Raw genomic sequence first — 18,935 nt, 5'->3', positions numbered from 1 at the left:
CCTGCCGTTCAGTGTTACCTCAAGTATCTCACCTCATATAATGCGTGAGCAAGCGGGAATGTATGTAAGATTCCCCAGTCCAGCGGCAGGTTGTATATTGTTAAGATGGGAAGATGTGTAAATATAATGGCAAAGGAACATTATCTTTCTCGACGCTCTTCGCCCTCGGGGAGCTACCGGTCCATTGCAGTATAGGTGTGGCTGCTCGCCGTTATTCTATAAGATTTTGTCTCGACACGAAAACAAGACAGATAGAGACATAGAATCGTATTTTATGGCGACACAAGGAGCGGGCTTATTTTTGATTGCTCCTTCTATTGCCCTTTTAGGTGGCGAGGTAGATTTCATTAAACAGTGCGGCAGGTTCGTGTGACTGCATGCAGGTGTGGCTGATGCCAGATGGTATCGGCGTGATTTTTAGAGCGCAGCTCTTAGGCGCCCGATTCCGGCTTGAGCGGCGTCGCCGCGGCCGTCGGCGTAACCTTGCGTTGCATTGTTGGACGTTTACCGTAAAACGTCACACGTGACGTCCCATGTGACGTTCAACTCATGACGTGACACGGTGCCTAAGTTTAACGAAAAAAATTCTCGATAAATTTAGAGGAAGAACTTCCCCGCTAACCTTAGCAGGAAAACGTTCCGGCTACATTTAGCGGATAAATTTCACCTCTAAATTTAGCGGACGAGTTTTACCGCATAATTTATTAGAATATTTCTCCGATACATTCAGATGAAAAATTTACCGGGAAAATTTCCCTACTAAGTTTAGCGTAAAATATTATTCGGTAAATTTACGGGACAAACTTCCCCCAACATTTAGCTAATAAATCATCCCGCTAAATTTAACGAAAAAAAATCAGCGCTAAAGTTAGGGGGAACATTTGTCCCCTAAATATAGTTTAAAAATTTCCCCGCTAAACTTAGCCGAGACGTTTCCCCGTTAAATTTTGTGGAAAGATTCCTCGCTAAATTCAGTGAAACAAATTCTCTGCTAAATTTAGTGGTGACATTTACCCTCTAAATTTAACGGGGATATTTGTCAGCTAAATTTTGCGGGAAACTCTTCCTGCTATGTTTAGCGTGAAAGATTTTCGCTAAATTTAGCTGAGAAAATTTCCGCTAAATTTAGTGGGGAAATCTTTCTGCTGAATGTATGCAAAAAGCTCCCTGCTATATTTAGCGCAGAAACTTCCCCGCTAAACTTAGCTGACAATTTGTTTCGCGATATTTTGCGGGAAATTTGCCAAAAATTTCCCGCTATATGCGAGGGTAGTGGGAAAGGAGGAAGGGAGGGTAAGAAAGGGGAGAAAGGGCATAGTCTCCCCCTTCCGTACTCTCGCCTCTTCCTCAAGAGCTGCGCTCTCATTCGGCGTTACAGGTGAATGTAAACGTCTTTTATTTTTATTTTCGGAGGGAGAAAGGGGGGGGGGGGAAGAAACACTTACGGATGAAAGTAGCCGACGGCACCTCTGTGGCGTACGGAATGGCATGTTGTCCGCGTCACTGGTATACCGTGGTGCGATTAGTGCGTCGTCCCGCACGAGAGCTCGGAGTTTCCTCTGTTTGCTTACTTCCTCGTTCAAATTAACTTCGCATTCATTTTCACGTCCGTGATCTCACTTCCATGACAAAGTTTTTGTGACATTTTGTGAATAAGTTTTTGTTACATCGATTTATCAACTTTGCCCCCCCCCCCCCCATTCCAATTTCTGGAGAAAGAAGAATTTCTACGTCAAAAGGGGGCCGAAAGCTGGGCGTGTCTGCCATTTTCAGAAACAGAAAATCTTATTGTAACACACTGCCCTAGTTAAAAATCGTATGAATAAGATATTTCATGGTCCAATAAAAGGATATGAGTAAATTACATCATATAGCAACATCTAAGAACCTTATAAGAACATATAACAACAATATAAAATTATATAAGAACTTGTAAGAAACATATAGTTAGTTCCTTATAACTACTTATATAATCTAGTATGATTATTTATTGTTATTATATGTGTTGATCTGGTTCCTGTAGGTTCTCATATGATCATAAATGATCATATGCGTTTATTGAATTAAGAATTTTCTTATATCTCTACGATTTTTCACTTGAGTGCTGGGGAATTATAATCTAACAATAGTTTTTACTCCGACTTTCGAATTAGTACGTTGACGCCTTCACTCGGTGATCAGAAATGTGCAAACAAGTGCGCACACTCTTCAATGCAGGAGACGTGTTTAGTATACGACATCCCTTTGACATGTGAATTTTCGTACATTCGTAAACTAGCCGCTGCATGTATAATATAATTTCAAAACACAAGATGCAGGTTTCGTCGAAGTTGCCTAAGGCAGAGATTGTAATGAATTTATCAGTGTGCAACAATATACCATATGCTAAATGAACAGCTCAATCTCGTAGCGCGCCGATAAATACGTCCGCCATCTTGGTAGCGGCTAGAAAACAAAACCCGTGACTGGACCGGCAAAGGCCACATGTAAACAAGCGACAGCGCTTCTTGCGAGAGATGCGAAGCCATCGCGTTGCTGCGTTCCGCTGCGAAATACGCCATTGATTCATGCCTATTGTAAACAGGGTTCACAATTTTCTTTTATTTTTTACTTGTCACGCAGCTCTTCCGAAAAACAATCGGTAACACTGCGAAGAAAGATGCGTACGTTACCGCGCGTTGTGAAGCCGTTTACAACTATTGAACTTGGCTTTAATATTTTCACGAAGTTGTACAAAGTTTGTTTCTGAACCTAGTTCTTATTTTTTTTTCTTATGCGCGTTGCAGTGCCGGCCTGCGTTTTTTTTATGCGCAAGCAGCCCAATGTATGCGGGCGAGACCAAGGGCCAAAGCTGTTAAGCGATGCAAAAAGATGACAGTTTTAGGGTACACCGCCAGCCATAATTGAGGATGCGCATGGTTAACAGTGATAACAAAAGTAACAAAATGTTTCAACAAATAAACTTGATCTGTTTTAATTTGACTTGATATGAGAGCACCACGAAGCCCTCATTTTAATGTCATATATGCAAAAAAAATATTTGTTTTGGAAAGCCACATAACAACCTCATTGCTTTCCAGCGGTTTCTGTAAGCTTCATTTGGCGACGGTAAACTACAGGCTTGTAAAACACCTCTAAAATAAATAGGAGAGTTCCTTGATATTGCCACTCGCCAAGTCGGCAGCGCGGCGGTGGCCTAAAGGCCCTGTCACACTGAGGCAACACAACGGCAACAGCAACACAACACGTTGTCCAACAGTCGGGCAACTTGTTGCTCGCTGCCCGTGTTGTCCGACAAAGCTGTCACACCGCGGCAACCGCACGACAACATGGACGACAACTAAAATGTTGCCTCGGTATGACAGCTTTCGGCAACAAAAACAGCAGCAACTTGTGTTGGACAACGACTGTTGCCCTGATCGCTGGCTGAGCGAATTTCGGGCCGGCAACACGACAACATAGATAGCTTCGATGGTAGAGCTAGTCCCCTATCAATAAAGTCTTACTCAAACAAAGGCTTGGAAAACGTTATTTAACAATAATTAGGGCTGACGTGCAGCTAAAATATTTTCGATTAATGTTTTTTGCTGCGCAGTTACGGAAAGCGATTTTCGAAATGGTCACAGCTACGGTCGTAAACGTTCAGACTGGTTTTGAAATTAGATCTCCCGAGAGTCCAGCGCACATTACGGATAGTGAAATAAAATGGCATGCCTACTCACCCACTAATAATGTATAATAAAAATAATCCAGAAAACCTAAGATTAAAAAGTCGAAGCATAAAACGACCACTCTGATCATGATTGTTGATGCTTGGAACTTGGAAACAGCCGCTACCAGACACCTGATTTGTTTTGAAAATACCCAGGACGTTTTGGGCGAATGAAGCGGTCACGTAGCAGCGGTAGGCCAGTAGACAGCGTTGAAAAATATTTATTTCACCGATTGTTATGAAGGCCGATGGTGTCGGTGTCGCAGTTTTGAAGCACTGTCAGTTCAGCTCAACACCACGCTACAAAAGACGCTTTGGGGTACTGCCGGTGCTAACGCAATTTTACAGTAGAAATAGAAATTGCATGAAAGAACCGGACAGAATCACTTCATACGGTGGCGTAAATCCCGAACATACATCAGCGATGTCCCTTTCCTCGGTTAGGCCTATCTGCCTTGTCAGCAAATGAAGAACATTTCGATAAAATAGAGAGCGAAAAATACTCCCTGTGTCAAGTTTTCTAATCACAGTCACTAGTTGATGTCGTACCGTGGTAATTCCCGGCCCTTCGAAAGCACTAGCACTTTGTAGAGTCACATTTCCAACGATTCCGCGCCGCACACGAACGAAGGTAAACAATCAAGATGGCGGAGTGTTCCACGCGTTGTCCTCGCCGTCAGCTCGGTATGACAGGGTGGTCGGACAACAAATCGGGCAACACGGTTGCCGGGCGGCAGCAGCATGTTGCCCGACTGTTGTTGTTGCCTCGATGTGACAGGGTCGCAGGCAACACGACTTCCCCGTGTTGCCTGATAGAGTTGTCCAACTGTTGCCTCAGTGTGACAGGGCCTTAACGGTTATCGCGCTTGCCTCCCACGCGAAGAGCCAGGGTTCGATTCTAGGGAGTTACGCGTCCTTTTGTTTATTCTTGCAGTTTAATGTTGCGGCGAATTGGAGAACTCTGTAGCCTGTTCGAATGTTCTAGTCGCCGAACCTTCCAGGTTGATTGTTACAGAAGCCAACGCGTGTACGTAAGGGGCTCCGCGTGGCGATCTGCAGTCAATCTCGCCCCAGCGCTCGAACCATCTGTTACGCCGACTTCGACGCCCGCCACGCTTTGTTCTCATCTTCTGTTTCTCCTTTTTTTTCGTTTTGGGCACAAGTTCCCCTCATTAAACGTTTAGTGTCCTCAGTTATTCTTCAGATCATCATTTGTCGTTCGTGACATTTTGGTGGAGGTGCGGGTTATGAAACCCGTGCAGCGTACCCCTACAAGAACCCGTTCAGCAAGCCCCCTTTCCCGACAACCATCCGTTGAAGACTCGGAGCATCGTTCCAGCCGACGTCTTCAAGGGCAAGCTCCTGAACTCGGACCACTCCCGCCGAGGACAAGGCAAGCAATAACGCCGATGGCTTCATCGACGGCACAGACCACAGCTGCACCCCCCGTTGTTTACCTGCCCGTCGCCCCTCATATGCTGACGTCTTTCCACGGCGAAATCTACGAAGACGTCGAAGATTGGTTGCAGCAATACGAAGGGGTGGCGCTGTACAACCAATGGACTCCGGAACAGCGTCTGCAAAACGTCTATTTTTCCCTCGAGGGAACGGCGCGACACTGGTTCGAGAATCATGAAACCTCGATTACGTCATGAGACCACCTGAAAGGAGAGCTCCGAAAGACGTTCGCTAGTCAGCACCGAAGGGAGAGAGCCGAAGACCTACATTGGACGAGGACGCAAAACCCCAACGATAGCGTCACCAGCTTCGTTCAACACGTCATGCAGCTGAGCGCGCGTGCCGACCCACAAGCCACCGATGAGAAGAAGCTGCGTGTCCTCATCTGCGGGGTGAGGGACGACATCTTTGGGGGCCTCGAACGCTACCCGCCGAACACCGTCAAAGCGTTTGTCACAGAGGCAACGAACATGAAGCGCGCCCTCCAAGCAAGCGCCTCCTATTACCAACAACATCCCGGCGTCGTTGCCTCCACGCTGCTTAACGACGAGATCGGCGCCCGTACCCGGGACATCCGTGAGGTTATTCGCGACGTCGTCCTGGAGGAGCTCCAGACGTTGCTACCTGCGGCAAGTCCTCCGGCATCCCTCTCCATCGCTGAGGCTGTTCGTGCAAAAATTCACTGGACACACCGGCCACAGGTTCCCGGCACAATGGTGGTGCAAGAGGAGCCGACACTGACCTACGCCGCCATACAAGCCGACTGCCCCCTGTTGCCCATCAATACCAGGCGTCATCTCGACGGGACAATCCAACGCCGCAAAACCCTCGACGCCAAGAACAAGTCCAGGACGTCCGTCCGGAGCGACCTTCGCCGAGGATGACCGACGGGTGGCGAACGGCCGACCGACGCCCGCTCTCCTAGCTTTGCGGAGAAGCCGACCACATCTACCGCGGCTGCCCGTACCGTCGTCCTGGGCTGCGTGGTTTCCACACGAATGACCCACGCCCGAGGTACGGCGAACGGCCTCGCGATATCGAGGAGTACCTCCAACGCTCACCCTCACCAGTGCCGCCTCTCCGCCGTGAAGCCCGCACCCCATCGCCACGGCGTTCCGCGTCCCCAGCGCCACGACCGCGCCGAGAAAGCGAGTCTCTACTTCGTCACCGGGAAAACTAAGTGGGGCAACTCCCGGAGGTGACGTTGCCGAAAACGACCGAAGCAAAGAGCCTCCAACAACAACGGAGCGTTCCCACTCTCCCGACGACCCGCATCGCACCGACGCCCCTACATCAGTCTCCAGCAATCTAAACGTTATTATCGACGGCCACGACGCATCGGCACTCGTGGACACCGGAGTAGACTATTCAATCTTGAGTGGGAGGCTCTCTCGCCGCCTTCGAAAAGTGACGACGCCGTGGGAGGGGCCGCATATATGAACCGCTGGGGGTCACCTCATTACGCCTGATGGAAGGTGCACTGCTCGAGTTGAAATCCACGGTGAGACGTGCCCTGTCATGTTCCTCGTTCTGCAAGACTGTTCGAGGGACGTTATCCTCGGAATGGACTTCCTCTATGAGTATGGCGCCGTCATCGACCTCGGAACAAACCGGCTGACGCTACGAAAACCCGCTCCACCACCGGAGGAACACAAAGCGAAGTCATCTGCGGTCCGAGTTTTGCAAACCACGTAAACTTGGCACCGCGGTCGAGTGTATTCGTACTCGTCGGGATCGATGAAGCTTCTTGCGGCGAAGTTCTTCTCGAGAGAAGCTTCCAATTGCTCCTGGGAAGAGGAATAGCCATCGCAAGGGAAGCAGCTGAACTTCAGGAGGGGCGGACTATGGCCCTCGTGACGAATTACGAAAGGTGCAGCCATGGGCCACGTCGACGAACTCCAAAACTCCACCGAAATCGCCGCGATTACTGACGAATTCTCTCCCCCTCAGCAAGACTGTACATCGCCAGCTCAGCTCGACATTGACCCTAAACTTCTGGGCCTGAAACGTGTGCAACTCATTAACCTCCTCGCCGAATACCGCGACTGCTTTGCGACGTCGTCAAACGTGCGCCAAACTGCCGTAGCGAAGCACCGCATCGCTACCGAGGACGACGCGCGCCCTGTGCATTGATCGCCATTAAGAGTCTCCGCTAAAGAAAGGGAGGTGATTCAGGAGGCAAGTTCAAGAGATGCTGAACGACGACATAATCCAACCTTCAAGCAGTCCGTGGGCGTCTCCAGTAGTGCTGGTTAAGAAGAAGGACGGAACGCTAAGGTTCTGCGTGGACTACCGGCAGCTGAGCGCGGTGACGAAGAAAGACGTCTACCGCCTCCCCCGCATCGACGACACTCTAGAACGGCTGCGCCACTCTCGATATGTCTCATCAATGGACCTGAAGAGCGGCTACTGGCAGATCGAAGTCGACAAACGGGACCGAGAGAAGACTGCCTTCGTCACGCCGGATGGACGGTACGAGTTCAAGGTGATGCCCTTCGGACTATGCACGGCGCCAGCAACTTTCCAGCGTGTCATGGACACAGTACTCGCAGGACTGACGCGGCAGAGCTGTCTCGTCTACCTCGACGACGTCGTAATGTTTTCCAGCGACTTCAACGAGCACTTGCAACGACTACGAGCTGTTCTCCAAGCCATTTCAACCGCCGTACTCACCCTGAAGCCGTCAAAGTGTCTGTTCGCCTAGGCCACGTGGTTAGGAACGAAGGCGTACGCCCAGACCCCGAGAAGACTCGCGCCGTCGCAGCATTTCCAGCGGCGACAGAAAAGAAGGCCGTGCGAGGATTTTTTGGACTTTGCGCCAAATATCGACGCACGCCGAGAAGTTCGAATGGGCCGAGGAGCAGCAGCGGGCGTTCGACGAGCTGAAGCGAAGACTCCAGATTTCTCTTGTACTTGGACACTTTGATCAGGGTGCTGAAACCGAGATTCACACGGACGCTAGGATTGCAAGTCTTGGAGCGGTACTAGTTCAAGTCCAAGAGGGCACCGAGCGAGTCATCGCCTACTTAAGTCCGACATTATGCAAACCAGAGAGAAATTACTCCACGACTGAAAAAAGAATGTCTTGCGGTCCTACGGGCAATCACGAAGTTCCGCCTGTACCTGTACGGGAGCCCGTTCAGCATAGTCACGGACCACCACTCGCTCTGCTGGCTTGCGAGCTTCAAGGACCCGTCAGGACGCCTCGCTCGATGGAACCTCCGACTACAAGAGTTCAACATGACTGTGGTTTACAAGTCAGGACGCAAGCACAGCGACGCTGAGTGCCTGTGCAGGGCCTCTGTCGAAACACCTTCCTCCAGCAGTGATGACGATGACGACGAGTGCTGGGAAAACAAGTCGCCGTGGCTGCTGGTAATCCCGACCGACCTTCGGGAGGATATCTTTCAAGCATGTCACGACGACCCGATGTCCGGACACCTTGGTTCCAGCCGGACGCTGGCCCGTATTCGTGAAAAGTATTACTGGCCCAAGCTCCCCAAAACTGTCCACCTCTACACCCAATCACGCCACGAGTGCCAGCGACGTAAGAACCCACCGACAAAGCCGGCAGGTCTCCTGCAGCAAATCGCCCCGCCAACTGCACCATTACAGCAGATCGGAATAGATCTCTTTGGTCCTTTTCCGTCGTCGACCCTAGGAAACCGTTGGATAATCGTTGACACCGATTATCTCACGCGTTAAGCAGAAACGAAAGCCCTTCCTTACGGCACAGCTGTTGAAGTCGCCAGGTTTTAGAGCGCAGCTCTTAGGGGCCCGTTTCCAGCCTGAGCGGCGTCGGCGTCGGCGTCGGCGTAACCGGGGAAGGTCACGTGACCCCCCCTTAGGTCACGTCACTCTCCCCCCCCCGGAGGTTACGTGAACCCCCCGAAGTCACGTAATCCCCCGAGGTCACGTGACCCCCAAGGACACGTGACCCCCTCCCCCCCCCGAGGTCACGTGACCCCCCCCCCCCCGCCCCGAGGTCACGTGACCCCGCTCCCCCGAGATCACGTGACCCCCCCCCCCCCCCCCCCCCCGGGGTCACGAGACTACCCGCAGGTGACGTGACCCCCCTCAGTACCCTTCCCTACTTCTCCTGAAGAGCTGCGCTCCGATTCGGCGTTACAGGGATTTGTAAACGGCTTTCATTTTTTTCATCGAGTCCATCGTACACGTGCCCCCCCCCCCCGGCGCTCCCGAAATTCTGATTACAGATCGCGGATCATCGTCCAATCTCATTGAATATTTAAAGTGCAGTCATGTGGAATCGAAAACACAAGGGACACGGACGACGTGTCTGTTTGCTGCACACTCCCAGAGACGGGATTTTGGTGTCTCTCTTGTAGAACACCATGTTCAGCTTAGGTTTATCGCAGTGGCAAAAACCTCTATAACGGCCGCGGCGAAAACTTACGTTGCGGATGTCGAATGGAGCAAGACGGGCAGTGCCAACTTCATTTCACAATCTCATTTTTCTGTTGCAACCTAGGTGAACATTTTTTTTTTGTGCAAAGAAGCTTGCGGGGTAATTTTAAGAAAGCGAATGCAGTTATTCCGCCAGGGTCGAACAAATTTTTATTATTGCGCAACATCCGTCAACTGCGCTTGAGGTGAAAGCTACCTGAAACCAATTTGAGCTCTTCGCAAAGCCTGCAAAGTATTGTCCATGCACATTTTACTTTACCAAAAACACAAAACGCTCCACAAAAAAGAACACCCTGGTAAAAACTAAAAAAAGAAAGAAAAAACTAACATTTCGTTGCATGTATTGGCGTGGAGCAGGCTACTGCTAAACAGTGCGACTTCATGCGTATTCGCATCGAAAAAAGAATTAAAAGTGTCCTCAAAGATGAAAGGCATGAAGACCTAGTCTTTTGTCCGTGTTGGGCGATCGGAAGTCAAAAAACAATATGGTTTCCGAATCGCACTTAGTGGCATAGCGTACATGCCGCGGAAATGTCCACGCCATGGACATGTTGACGCTACCAAAATGACTGCGTGTACAGTGCTGTCAGACCTCCAAGAAGTTTCGCATATCGTCTACTGTTTGCCTGAATGGAGCTACACACGTTTTGCAAGGAAAAAATGTTGTAATAAATGAGACAATCAGTTTCATTAATGCAGGAAACTACGTTAGCATTTTCTTTCAGTTGTCTTAGACAAATATACCGTCATTCTTTTGCAAGTGTAAAATCTATTTGTGTGCGTGTTTGCGGACGTGAATATAACAGGGGCTGAATATAACAAAAAAACTGCTACCTAACCTCCATTCGTCCTTTTGTAAAGTTCCCAAAAAACGACAACCGCACTCCCCCCCCCCCCCCACGCACACACGCAGACGTAGACATACACTCCCTACCACGCTCAAGGATTGCGTGGAGGGCAAGGAGGCTGCACCGCCATACTCCTGCAAGGGTCTCTCGTCCGGCCTCGATGAAAGATCGGTATATTCAACTTTGTACCTGAAAAGCGGGACCCGCTTTTCAGGTACAAAGTAGAACATACCGATCTTTGAATATCCGAGTTGAACACTGACTTTTCAACGTCATCAATGCTCCTTCATGAGGAAAGATGGCGATAGGTATAGATTGGCCAGTCCGCAAAATTATTGTAGTGTGCACGATCCAGTTTGCGCCCTCCCGTGCTCAGGTGGTTTCTTGACTGCTACGTCACGGAGCGGTTCTTCAGCCGCCGCCAGGATAGATCTTCCACGAATTAAGAAACAGTTTACGTGTTACGGTTAAGTTTGGTTTTGGCAGTCGCCAAAACACGAGCTGTACCATCTGCATCCGTCACGAACTTCTGCCTCCTGACCTATTAAGGTTCGGGAAATAATGTACACTATCCCTACTGAAAAAAACCATTTGAAATTCAAACGGGTGGCAAACTGGTAAATCAAACGGGTGCAAACTTGTCGACCCGTTTGGATCAAACGTGATTATGGGATACGGGTAGCCGTTTGAAACGGTACCCATTCGAAACGGTACCCATTTGATACAGGTGCCCGTTTCAAACGGGTGCCCATTTGATACAGGTGCCCGTTCGACCTTGCACGTGACCACACGTTTGAACGTGCCATTCGAATCGGGAAATTATGCGCTAGCCCTAAACGGGAATCGTCTGGTAGGTTGGTTATCTTAAACTTATTTAAGACGTTCCGAAACTCATAAACCTATTTTTAACATGAAGGAAACACGTAGAACAAATGTGCTCACGTAGGTGCTTGCAAATGGACAGGAAAACAGACACAAACGATTGTTTTCAATTCTCCTCAAAGTTTATTACGTCTTCTGTAGACAAGTACAAACGTGCAAGCGATCTGTGAAATGTGAGAGGCACTCTAAGCTTTTATACAACTGAGAAGATAGCAAAGCAAACAAGAACCGAGGTAATTCTAGACTATGAAGGTAGACTTTCGAGAAATTATTCGCCCGGCTTCCGCAAGAATAGTGGCTGCATAATTATATAGATAATCTGGAAGAGTACGAGTAGAAGAATGGTCAATCGTTGCCAAGAAGTAGGTTGCATTGCACTTACCATAAAAATAGCGGACTTGAAAGATGTAATCCGTGATATTTGTCGACACGGTCAAAGCAGGACAACCACACAAACACAAATGAGAGGGAACGGCTTCTTGGAAGTTTCAACACGATGTGGTGCACAAGCTGTCAGTTGCCGAACCCAACCAAACCGCGAGAATTCCTGACTTCTTTGAAGAATCGCTTGTTGCCGATATAGACGTAGGACTTTTCGAACACTGATAGCTTTGGTGCACATCCAATACGTTGTCGAGAGACTTCCTAATATGACCGCAGGGTTAGGCGACAGATCGAAGCAGGTGGACGAGCGAAGTTCGAGCTGGAACTGACAACAAGTAGGCGAAGAAAAAAGTGGCTGCAAGGCGCACCCTTCCGGATCTCGATGCTTGTCAACGTGTAGCTCGCGCGCGGCAGCGGGTCACGTGACGGGTGACAAAAGGGGAGGGAGGGGGCGAGGACCACAGGGACGGCCCCTCTCCCTCTCCCCAGGCATTCCAGTGAGATGTGTTTTTGTAACCTCGAAAAAACGAAAAAAAAACAAAAAAAACACGCGCTCGCGCATTTTAGCACGCTCGTACCTTGGAAATGGCGGCGGGGCGGCCAGAAGCTCGGCTTGCGCCCGAGCGAAGAAAGTACTCAGCGCGAGCTCGCAGTTTGACTGCTGCAACGGCGGGCGTGCTCTCGCAATGCTCGATGTTCTTGCAGCCGCGCCGTGCTACCTTCACTGCGTCTTGAATTAAAGTGAAACGGAGTCTAGACGTACATTCTTTCACGCGGTCGCGTCTTCTGCGAGAGAGATTCGAGCTGAATGAGTAAATTGAGGCAACAAAGATGGACAAAGTTTTAAAGTTCTGTCAAAAACATCGGCTCACCAACGTCGCGCGTTTACGTAAAACAACAACAAAAAAGGTGTTAGTTTTAGTTGCAGTATAAGCGCACATCAGCGCACTTTAAATATAAATAAAATTACTTGCATTGCGCGGACGATCTGAAATCGATGTAACAGGTTTGAGCTGAGCTAGTTGGTTCATAGTTCACTTACCGGCCAGCTGAACTAGAAAAAACATACACATAAAGAAAAACCATTCACACCGCTGGACTAACAACTAATTTTCTTTTTCCTGCTCTTCTACTACAAGCCACACTTGAGGGAACAATTCTCTTTTCCTCTTTTTTGATTTCTAATCCACCTCACTTTTTTTTCCTAATTCCCCTTAAAATTTTAACCCCGAAGAAATCTTTTTTCTTTCTCGTGAAGCACGAGAGAAAGTGCGCTAACGCAGTCATCGCCTTTTTCCTCAATGGCAAGTGCTTCTAGGATTTCACGTCCCAGTTTTGTTTTGTTCCTTGCCACGATGTTTACGTCGTAGAAAAGTGCCGAACATTGACAAGCACTACAATGGGTTGGCAAGTGTCCTCCTGCTGACAGGGTTTTCACTGATGCCGCGTGCTCCCTCGTGCTCCCCCGTGCACCTTCTCTCGTGCTTCACGAGAAAGAAAAAAGATTTCTTCGGGGTTAACATTTTAAGGGGAATTAGGAAAAAAAAAATGTGAGGTGGATTAGTAATCAAAAAAGAGGAAAAGAGAATTGTTCCCTCAAGTGTGGCTTGTAGTAGAACAGGAGGAAAAAGAAAATTAGTTGTTAGTCCAGCGGTGTGAATGGTTTTTCTTTATGTGTATGTTTTTTCTAGTTCAGCTGGCCGGTAAGTGAAATCGATTAACCGGCGCTCCCAGCCTTCCGGAAACATTGGCTGCCACGGATGAAACGCTAGGCGTGCCCACACCGCCGATCTGTACGTTCAGTATCAAACGGGCTCCGGAGAGCCGTTTGATTAAACCGGTACAGTTTGCAACATGGTCACCGGTTTGAGCAAACGTGCGACAACTTTGCCCAAACGAGTCGCCTATTTGCCCAGACGAGCGACCCGTTTAACAAAGGAATGACCTGTTTGTCCAAATAGGGGACCGTTATGGCTCATACGGGAGACCCCTTTGAGCCATACGGGCGACCCCTTTGACAAACTGGTGACCGGTATGGTCAAACTGTTACCGGTATGGACCCGTTTATTTTCATATAGGCGCCAAATGGTTTTTTTCAGTAGGGATGTACCTATGTATGCATAATGTATGTATACATCTATTTATCTGTAAATGTATTCGGAGTTACTTCTTCCCCGTTTTTTCAGAAGTATATCAGAGATACCCCATTACTCCAGAGACAAATGTGTCTCAATATCTGTTTTTTCGCCTTAAAATTTCTGTATCTTAGTATTTGTCTTCCGGGATACTTTTGGGGGCATCTTTTCCCAACCCTGCCATACAACGACCTTAATAGTTTTTTTTTTTTAGACTAAGGAGGCTTATAAGAATTTGTTTCTTTTTTTCTTTTTTTTTATGTTTGGGGGGGGCGCACAAAACCTTTGAAGATTTTCAATTTGGACAAAGGTGTTTTCATAAATACACCAGCCTACTCCACTATTTCTGTATGTTAAAACCAGGGTAATTAAACGAAGTATAGTTTTAACGTTTTGTTTAGTTAGAAAATTATTACACCACGCAGAAAGTCAAAATGGCTTTTATATAGGAGTTTAATGTTTGGTTTAAATCTGACTTCAATTTTCAGACTGTAACCTGATGGTGACAAAAGACCACTTTGATAAACCTCTGAAAAGATGCCTAAAAGAATTCAAAAAGCACTGCAAGGGTCAGGCATTCGACTACACAATCACGGGTTGCCCTTACGCAAATAAGCACAACTAAAATTATATACACATTTTCAAGGAACCTCGGGCACTGATATTGAAATAAAATATTTTTTGTTCCAAAACCTTCCTGTTTCGCTAACGATTCATATCTTTAAACAACAACAATTTTCGGAGTGAGGAAACTGCGCTGTATAACGTCAGAACTTTTTTCACATACGATGCTGTCAGTCTAGCTTTGCGCACAAATCTGTGACACTCTAATTTTCATAAAAGTTCTTGAAACAAGATTCACATTTTGATATGAATGTTTCCAAGGGGCCCAAGACGTTCTCATAAAAAAAGCATTTCGCGGCGATCACATCACGTGATGCCTTAAGACAGCGATAGCTGTGCTGCTCATTCTTCGATATGACGATGACGATCGATTTACAATGCGGCGATCGTGCCTCGTGCTGTGATTTGATATTGTAATGTCGTTGCGTTGATTAAGCGTCAATATGTCGCTGATTATTAAATAAATGACTTTAAGGTCGTTATGTATTTTCCCGCCAAATTTAACGGGGAAACAAAATTTGGGCAGAGGTCACGTGACGTCAATTTTTCCGCTAAATATAGCGGGGAGACTAATTTGGTGAATAGATCTTTTGAAGTTATGTTTTTTGCTAAATTGTGATGGGAAATTTGATGTCACGTGACCTGGCGTCGCGGGATCTACAGACAAATTAGGTTCCCCACCAAATTTAACTGGGAAACTGAATTGGTGCATTGGTCACGCGAAGCAAATTTTTCCGATAAACTTAACGGTGAAGCTGAAATGGCGTAAAGTTCATGTGACGTAAATATTTCTGCTAGATTTAGTGGGGAACCTAAATTTGTTCGTAGGTCCTGTTACGTGAGATCACGCGACATCAATATTCCCGCCAAACATAGTGGGGAAACTTGATTGGTGCATGATCACGTGACGTCGATTGATCCGCTAAATTTAACGGCGGAACTGAATTGGTGCATAGGTCATGTGATGAGAAGTTTTACGCTAAATTTATTCGGGAAACTGGATTGGTTCATGCGCCTTGTGACATCAATTTTGTGCTAAATTTGGCGGGGAAAGTTTTTGTTTAAGCTTACGCAGTCAAAATACCGGGGATCAAGGCACTAAAAGGTGACGCTGCAAAAAAAAAAAAAAAAAGAAGCTTGAGGTGAAGCTTGTTTTGCGCTTAAGTTTTCGCTTTTACTGATTTTTTTTTTTAAATGCGATGCCCTTCCTTAATTAAGAAAATGAGTGCCTCTTTATGTCGATCGACAGGTCCGTACCGGCTTCCAGAATTCACGTACCGGCCGCTCCCAACTTATACCGGTTTCTGGTACACGTCTACGGGTCACCGGTTATCGAATGCGGGGCATGCTGCATCGGATGCCGACTGCCGACATTGGTTTGCTCGTCACCGGCAAATCGGCTAATGGCTGCCGAAACGCCGGTAGGATGTTATCGGATACACATCACATTGCCAGTCGACCAGTACTCTCGTAATGGTGACGGTATTGTAAAAATGGTCACCAATACCCCACACTGTTGCCCTGTAAGTTATATGCATACAAGCACAGGCTGTACCGGCAGGCCGTTTTTTATACGAGTATATCAGAAAATCGTTTCAGAAAAACACACGGTGATCTCGCTGCGGATATCATACATTCCCTGACAATGCTCACGCGTGGGCTCTTGAGTATACCAATTTTCATAAGAATAAAGAAAAAACTTACATTTCTACAGGGTGAGACCTTAAAGGCCGGCCCGCAAGCAGAGAGAAGGAACCCGACCCTCACTTTCCTTCTCGCCACTGTGAAAGGAGGAAATCGCCTCTCGTTTCCTCCTCGCCATTTTCCGACTTTTTATTTTTTTTTACCAGCTGCCTGTTTTTCTTTCTTTCTTTTTTTTTTTTTTTTTTACAAGTTTGGGGTGGAGGAAATGAAAGCTTCAAGTATTTGAAAAGGTTATCCAGAAGCCAGCCGGCACACCTGCGACAAGGAGCTGAACCAACCGAGTAGCTGTTTTGAGCGAGCTTGGCACTTGCTCTTCCCAACGAGTTGCATTGGCTCTTTTTTAGCATTGGTTTGGAAAACGATTCTTGCTGTTGTAAGAGCACAAATGCCTTGTTCTGCTCAAAGAAGTAGTCACTGAAGTATCAATTTTAATATGAGTATCTGATTTGGCATCTTTCGTTGTTTAGGCGGATTCACGGCGACAACGGGAAGTACGAGCGGCGTTTTCTGTATATCAGGGATGGCGCTCCATAGACCAGTGGTTCTGAATCATCATGGTTCGTAAGCCGACAGAGGTGACGGAGGATCCCACTCGTAGTGGGTCGCGGACATTTCGGTGCGCGGATATTTCGGTACACGGACATTTTGATGCATGGACATTCGACGCTATGGTTTTCCTCGCCGTTATCTCTTTTCCAACGTACGCAGACAAGCTTCACATCGTGTTTGCGCGTTGAGTTGATAGAGATAGTCTCCTCTATAAGGTTGTGGCTTTATTATTGGTCCTGCACGTAGGAAAGGACCCAAACAGCAAGACGTTTGAAGTTGTTTGTGTATTCAGAACAATTTTGAATATCTTCAAATCCGCCTCCTCCGCGTAATCGCATATCTCCGATTGTTAATAATAAATTTTGATGACCTCGCTCGACAAAAAAACAACACAAAAAAAACAATGTAATTCTCACTTGTAACTCATTAGGGAATAAAGAAGGCGTGTGCGGGTACAAAATAAGTGTAATCAAATCAAATATCGATTTAAATCAAGTAAACAAGCCGAATTTGGTGAATGGTAATTTTTTTTTATTTGGTATTAAATGTTTGCTCATTCTCGTACGAAAAAAAACAAACAGTGACCACAGATCATACATAGCGTATGATCTGTGGTCAACATCTCCTTCCATACCGTAATGATGTAGCCGGACGTAAAGTACTGCCTTATAATCGTGCCTATACAGAGCGATCTTTTTTTAACTACTAGACATTTTTCTAAAAAAGACGTCAAAGTTACGCAATTGCGGTTTGTGCCTGATCTGTCGTTATCAAAAACACCAAATCATTCATTTTTAAAGAGATTTAGTACACCTGAAGTGGTTCACGGCGTCCTAAAATGCCTAATTGGGACGCGAATCGTGTTACCGCAATCTTTTCGGCCGCCGCCCTCCTCTCCCCTTCTACAGTGGCGTTGTCACAGCGATGCGCATGATTTGTCGCTTTGGCTTCATGGCGTTGGGCTGTGCCACGCGGAGATGGAGGCCACATAAAATCAGAACTATATTTTTGCGCCCAAATTGGGAGGACGCCGTATAATAGTGTACGCGCGTTACATCTTTTTAAGAATGGACGGTTTGGTGGCTTGCGATTATGGCCAACAACTTTCTATATACATGATGCCGTTTTCTTCTCTAATTGAAAGGTTAATTAGCGAATTTTAGGCAATTGGTCGGTTTTGGTTGCGTTCTTTTTTGAACCTAATCCTCGCCTGGCCGTATAGCTCACCTACACAAACCGCAATGGCGCTAATTTTCACTGGACAATTTGGTGGCTTTCGATTACGCCCAAGAACTTTATAAATCAACTATCCCGTTCTCTTTTATAATCAAAAAGTTGATCAACAAATGTTAGGTAATCAGTCGGTTTTTGTTGCGTTCTTTCTTGAACCCAATCTTCGCCTGGCCGTATAGATGACATCCACAAAACGTTAATTTCCACGTTTTTTCTAATATCTAGTAATTAAAAAAAGATTATAAAAAAAACAAAAAAAAAACGTTGTATTTTAAGCAGAGGGCAGTTCTTTTCTGGCATATATAAAGCGTGGGGCACGCGTTTTGCATGCATCTCTTTTTTTATTTTTTCCGGATTATAAAAACAAATCCCGGGACATTCGAAATTGAGTTTATGATGGGGCGGGCGCTTCATCACGGGGTATTTCATCATGTTTCATAAGCTTTATTCCTAGTCAGATGGAAGCCACGCGAGCCGTATCACGTTGCAAACAGCTAATTCTGGTGTTTCTCAAGGAGCTCTAAACCTTTCAATTGACATTTCGGTTCTTAATACATTTAAAAAAGTTTGGTACTTAGTCCTTAACATTTAATTTATCAGGCATAATTAAAAATACTGCAACTCTCGCAAGACGTCTGCCCAAAACATAAAGTGGGTTTCATTGGCGTAAAGTGGCTGCGCTCTAATTTCGCGTTACCGAGATTTGTAAGCGTCTTTCATTTTTATGCTTGGTCTTTACAGATTCGTGAAAAGCATTCGCGACCTTATCCGTCAAGCCGCGTACGCAGGCAGCGCGGCCTCCTCGGCAAGTTGTTCCCTCATCGAAGACGACAAAGAATAAAAGGTACAATCAAAATCTTAATGCCTGAAGAACTCGCAAGTTTAAAATAATTCTAAGAGTGCCAGTTGATTTTATTTCTACTCTATTCAAATTTCAACACTCGTCGCAGGCAGCATGAAAGGAAGCACTGCATGCAC

Source organism: Ixodes scapularis, unplaced genomic scaffold, assembly GCF_016920785.2.
Source record: "Ixodes scapularis isolate PalLabHiFi unplaced genomic scaffold, ASM1692078v2 ptg001547l_1___fragment_1__unscaffolded, whole genome shotgun sequence".
Taxonomy (NCBI): Eukaryota; Metazoa; Arthropoda; class Arachnida; order Ixodida; family Ixodidae; genus Ixodes; species Ixodes scapularis.
Note: the sequence above shows the minus strand (reverse complement) of the source record.